The following is a 6,430-nucleotide window of genomic DNA, read 5'->3' on the forward strand; positions in this document are numbered from 1 at the left end:
AAATGGGCCTATTTGATGTAACAATATATACATATATATATATATATATATATATATATATATATATATATATATATATATATATATCACTACAGCAGAGAAGGAATGGAGTGTACCAAAACTCCCCTGAATACAGAAATCCAAACAAACATTCTGCAGCACCTTGTAAATGTATTTAGCAATCTCTTGTCCTAAATTTGTACAAAAGTTTCAGACTGGTAAAGATCCTTTCTCGGGTATGACAAGCATGTGTAACATTTCCCATGGGTTAACATATATGCCTTACCGTAAAAAAGTATTACATTAATAGTAAAAGTAATTTATACAGTATTCATAAGAAAAAAAAGTTAAACATAATGGCAGCGCCCACTGACGATTCAAAAAGATAAATGAAAAAAAGGATGAAAGAAGCCATAGTAGACACAGAATGCATACAAATACATTTATATCAAAATTCGGATTTAATTGATTAGGTGTTATGTTTTCATACCTGATATCAGCATTACTTCTTTCTTTCTGAGTAACAATTTCCTGTCATCTCTCTTTTGATGTTGTGGAACATGGGACTGCAGACCCCATAAGCACCCCCTTACCCAAATAATAGAAAAAAAAAACACCTGAAATAGAAAAGGTATCACTTACCTGGTTCTAGAGGCAAATGGAAAGAGAGGGATTTCCTTACGGCTAAGTTCCAGACCCTCCTGAGGGTGGAAACAGGAGAGGTCAGGCCCAAAATAGCAAGGGTCGTCTGCTGGACTATATACAGGGGGTTCCAGAGTACAGCTGGTGTGCTGGCTTAGAATAAGCTAACAGGTGGCTCCTGTGAGGTGTTGCAGAATTCGGATAATGCTAGGACTGGAGCATGTTTAGAGGGAAGCCTAGGTCATGAGCCGGGTGGATAGCAGAGCAGACGTGGTCGGGTGAATAGCCGGGATCGAACACAGGAAGAAAACAGGAGACAGGACAGAAGATCAACCAGCAACTAAAGCCACTAGCAGACTTCCTTATATAGGCCCATGTGACCTGCTGGAAGAGCTGTTGGCTGCTAAAGTCCTTCTCCTGCCATAAGTGCTGATAGAGATAATGGGTCCTAAAGTCCATTTCCTGCCATAAGTACTGGTAGAGACGATGGGTCCTAAAATCATTCTCCTGCCATAAGTGCTGATAGAGATGCTGGGTCCTAGAGCCCTTCTCTTGCCATTGGTTCCCTGACAAAAGGTAATTATATGTAACAATAAAAGACAAATGTCTTAAAAATAATTTGGCCATGGCCCTTTAGTGGGGTTGAAAAATATCAAACATCAAAGCTCAGTCACCAAGACTCAAGTTAAATGTAACAGTCCATCAAAGTCTTTAACCACACTGTTCATCCACAACAGTGGGCGACAATACTCCCATTGGGACAGCTTGCCTTCATTGAAGTTCTGACTGCTGACAAACACCTCAGGGGAATATTTTTGGTGGGTGTAAATCCTTGTTGGATGACAGTTTTACCTCAGAAAGTCCATAGCCAACCAATGGATGAAAAGCAACTAGTTGATAGAGTTGAGCCGAACACCCCCCAGTACAGTTCGCACCAAAACTCCCACACATGTAAAAAGTTTGGACACGAATCGCTAACCCTAGTAAAATCTATGAGACCCGAACTTTTATGAAGAGAAAAAAATGACATTTAAATTGCCGGCAATAGAATACCATTGCTGGCAATAGAAATATGTGTAAAAAAATGGTGTGGGGGTCCCCTAAATCCATACTAGACCCTTATCCAAGCATGCAGTCTGGCAGGCCAGGAAAGGGGGGACGAGCGAGCCCCCCCTCCTGAACCATACAATGCCACATGCCCTTTAACAAGGGAGTCCCAAGATCTCAACCCCCCCCATGTTATTTGTGTATGGGGTACATAGTACTCCTACTTATTCACCAAAGAAGTAGAAATATAAAATAAAAACACACACAATTTTTGACAATTCATTTAATTTAAAAAAAAAACAATGTCCCTGATGTAGATCCATTGTCAGTCATGATGCCTGCCGCCGAACCTTAAAAAAAAACAACTGCCAGTGACGAATATTAATCGATGTCTGCAGGCTCCGCTGTTTGACAGTTCTTATAGAGGTAAGGGGTGGGACCACCCGGTGATGTCACCTGGTGGCACCATCCCATGTGACTTTACTAACCCAAAGGGTCTGGTTTGTATTTGGGGGGTGACTCCCACTCCATTAAAAAAAATATTCTATTGCTGGCAAGGTTTTTTTCTTTTTATTCAGCTGTCAGTGAAGAAGCTCATTGACAGCTGATGACTCATCAGTTGTTAAGGACACCACAGTCGGCTTCCCAGCCTGCTCCCTAACAACAACCAGCTATTCACTGTGCAGCGCACAGTGCATTGTGGGGCACTTGGCAGGCGAACATTCGATTGAGTGCCCAGCAAATTCGGGTGTTCGCCACACAGGCAAACAGGTCATGTTCCGGTCTAAATTTTGCTTGGCTAAAACTTTTCGCCCAACTCTCCTAGTTGATCTGCCTAGCAGCAGTAGAAATCCAGAAAAGGGGGTACATGAAACAGACACAAGAAGAGCAAAGAAACTGCCCAGTACAAAGACCCTATTAACAACTAAAACAGGCCTTAATTAATTAAATAATACTTGTGGCCTTTTCATGATCGATGACCATGAATCTCATTTAAGAAATTGAATGTCCACACAGAATGGAATGTTGCTCTGTATTGGAATATTATAAGCTTGTCCATAAGCACATAATTATAGCTCTCTTGTATAATGCCAGGAAAGAGCACTTTTATATCTCCAAGTAACACAGACAGACTCTGGTATCACGTTGAGCCTAACCAAATCCTCCTGAATAGGACCTATTGTCTTTATTCATAGTGTAAAACATGAATAACAAAGGAAGGTGGTGGCTTCACAATCTGCCAATCAGACACTTGTATTCCTTCAAAAGAACCAATCAGACACATGTATATATTCAAATAGAATTCCAGTAGTGATGTGTGCAAATGGTCGTGTGCAGAGCCATGTGGGTAGTTTCCTGCTGAGACACACTGTGCCTCACAATATGGACACTACAAATAGGGCTCTGATCACGATCGTGTGCACATTCCCACCGCTCCCATAAATGCGACCCATACTCTACCAAGGCTCAGTGAGCCACAATTTTGTATGGTTATTCTATGGATCCAATTTACGCAGATCTGTGTGCTAGGAGTGTAGATGCAGTCACCATGAGGTTACCAGTCACTTGGTGAGGCATAAACGAACAACCCTTAAAGGGCGAACAGATCTACCGTGTCAATGGGAAGGTTTCCGCAACCAATGGTCCTCCACCGACGTCTGTATGTGCGAATATGCTTGCATGAGCGTATAGCAGCAAAACTGACGCTGGGGGACATTTGACAACATACATTAATAAAAATTTCCACAACAGCTCCAATGATAGCTCTAATTAGACGCTCACTTCACAGTGGGCATTTGGCGCCTAATTAAGCTCAAAAATCAATCAATCAATCAATTGTGGGGATCAAATAAAATATTTATGTTGTGCTAGTCTATCCTTGATTTTTTTGTGTGGTTTCCCCGTATAGTATAAACTTCACAGACATTTTAGAAGGTATATGACAAATGAGCTCGGGCACGTGTAATATTCTTTTGTATAGATTTTTTTCTCTGCGTGAGGATGTGTCAAAAATTAACATTTAAAGTGTATGCAAACCCTCACCTTGTAAAACAACCCACTCAGTTTAAAATATAAATTAAAGGCAATTAGGCAAAACATGTATATATATATATATATATATATATATATATATATATATATATATACACACATATATATATATAACACATTTTTCCCCTGTGCAAGGGGGCGTGTCAGTACAAGTCTGTTCACTGGAGGTGAGCAAGCTGAGTTCCCGGCATAGCTAGAGAACTGACCACAGTGTGTTCTCCTGCTTAGTGTGGTCAGTTTTTAACCACTTGCCGACCTGCTCATGTACATATACGTCAGCAGAATGGCACGGACAGGCACATGTACGTACCTGTACGTCCTCTGCTTGACGGCGGTGGGGGGTCCGATCGGGACCCCCCCCCGGTACATGGCGCGGGTCGGTAAGCTGTAGAAGCGATCCGAGATGAGGGGGCGGCTGTTCGTTTTCAGATCCCCCTCTGCGATCGCTCTCAGCCAATGCCAGCGCTTCCCCCCTCCTCTTCCTGTGTTTAGTGTAAACACAGGAAGCAGGAACTGTGTGATCTCTCCTCATGGTGGTCATATCGACCACCGCTGCGGAGAGAAGACATCACACAAGTAAGTGGCACCTAAACAGCACACTGACACCAGCACATTAGGCACATTTAACCCCCCCAAGTCACCGCCGATCGCCCCCCCCAGTCTCCTGTAACAGTGTCACTGAATGCAGGGATCATTTATTTTCTGATTTCTGCATTTAGTGTCAGTGTTACAGAAAAAAGTGTTAGGGCAGTTAGTTTTAGCCCCCTTTAGGTCCAGGGTAGCCCCCTACCCCCCTAATAAAGGTTTAACCCCTTGATCACCGCCCTAGTTAACCCTTTCACCCCCTATTGCCAGTGTCACTAAGCGATCGATTTTCTGATCGCTGTATTAGTGTCACTGTTGCCGCTAGGCAGTTAGTTTTTTTTGAGGTTTGCCGCCAGGTTCTATAGCGTTAGGTACCCCCATAAATAAAGTTTTTAACCCCTGATTGCCCCCTAGTTAACCCTTTCACCCCCTATTGCCAGTGTCACTAAGCGATCGATTTTCTGATCGCTGCATTAGTGTCACTGTTGCTGCTAGGCAGTTATTTTTTTTTGAGGTTCGCCGCCAGGTTCTATAGCGTTAGGTACCCCCATAAATAAAGTTTTTAACCCCTGATTGCCCCCTAGTTAACCCTTTCACCAGTGATCACCGTATAAGTGTCACGGTTGACGCTGGTTAGTTAGTTTGCTGTTTATAGCATCAGGGCACCCGCCGTATATAACCCAATAAAGGTTTAACCCCCTGATCGCCCGGCGGGTGATATAAATTAAATTTTAGCGTCAGTCAGGGTCTGCGTCGCCCCAGGCAGTGTTAGGTTAGTGCCAGTACCGCTTACACCCACTCGCAAAGCATACACCCCCCTTAGTGGTATAGTATCTGAACGGATCGATACCTGATCTGATCAGATCTTTACTAGCGTACCCAGCAGTTTAGGGTACCCAAAAACGCATTCTTAGCGGAATCAGCCCAGATACCCGCTAGCACCTGCGTTTTCCCCCTCTGCCCAGCCCAACCCACCCAAGTGCAGTATCGATCGATCACTGTCACTTCAAAAACACAACACACAACTGCAGCGTTCGCAGAGACAGGTTGATCCCTGCGATCGCTAACAGTTTTTTTGGAAGCGTTTTCTAAATTTTCCTTTCTATAGTCAGGTGCTTTTTTTACCTGTGAATCATCACCAGTGTACCACTAAATTTAGAGCCCAAAATGGCAAAGCGAATGTACACTGGTGAAGAGGCCGTCAGGATTCTGTGCATGTCAGATAGTGAAGAAGAGGAGGTCACGCATCTGACAGAATCTGGCTCAGAATGCGATCCTATTTACGACAGCGGCTCCATGTCAGATAGCTCGGACGACGGAGTTGTGGTCCCTGCTAAGGCCAGGCGTACCCGACCCCATTCTGATGTTGTTGAGCAGCAAGAACCGCAGGTCCCTCGTATGGAGCAGAGAGCCAGTACTAGCGCCGCTATTCCTTCTGGTGGATTGGCAAGCACCAGCGGCCTAGTACACCCTGGTCGTTCATCCAGCACTGCAGTAAGACGTGGCGACGTGGCGAGTCCCATAAGTGCAGTTCAAGCTGGCGAGGTGGCAAGCACAAGTAGTGTCCCGCTGCCACCAAGAAGAAGACAAAGACAGGCCCGTCGTGCCCATAGTGCCCTTCCTGCAGAATTCGCCTATCCTGATTGGGTCCCCACCACTTCTGCAGAACCCGTACTTCCCCCATTTACTGGCCAACCCGGTATTCAGGTGGATACAGCGAATTTTACGTCACTTTTTATTCGCTGTATTTCACGGAAGATCTCTATAGATCTATTGTGGACCAGACTAATTTATATGCTGGTACCTACATCGCCGCTAACCCCCAGTCTCTCCTTGCCAAAAGAATGGAACCCTATTGTGGTTTCCGAATTTAAGATGTTTCTGGGCCTTACCCTCAACATGGGCATACACACATTTCCGGAGTTGCGGATGTATTGGTCCACACATCCCATCGACCATATGCCCGTGTTCTCTGCTCACATGGCCAGGAAACGATACGAGGCGATCCTGCGGTTCCTGCATTTCAGTGACAATGCACTTTGTCGTCCACGTGGAGACCCTGAATTTGACCGGCTCTACAAAATTCAGCCCCTCGTAAACCATT

The sequence above is a fragment of the Rana temporaria genome, chromosome 1, assembly GCF_905171775.1.
Source record: "Rana temporaria chromosome 1, aRanTem1.1, whole genome shotgun sequence".
In the NCBI taxonomy this organism is placed as follows: domain Eukaryota; kingdom Metazoa; phylum Chordata; class Amphibia; order Anura; family Ranidae; genus Rana; species Rana temporaria.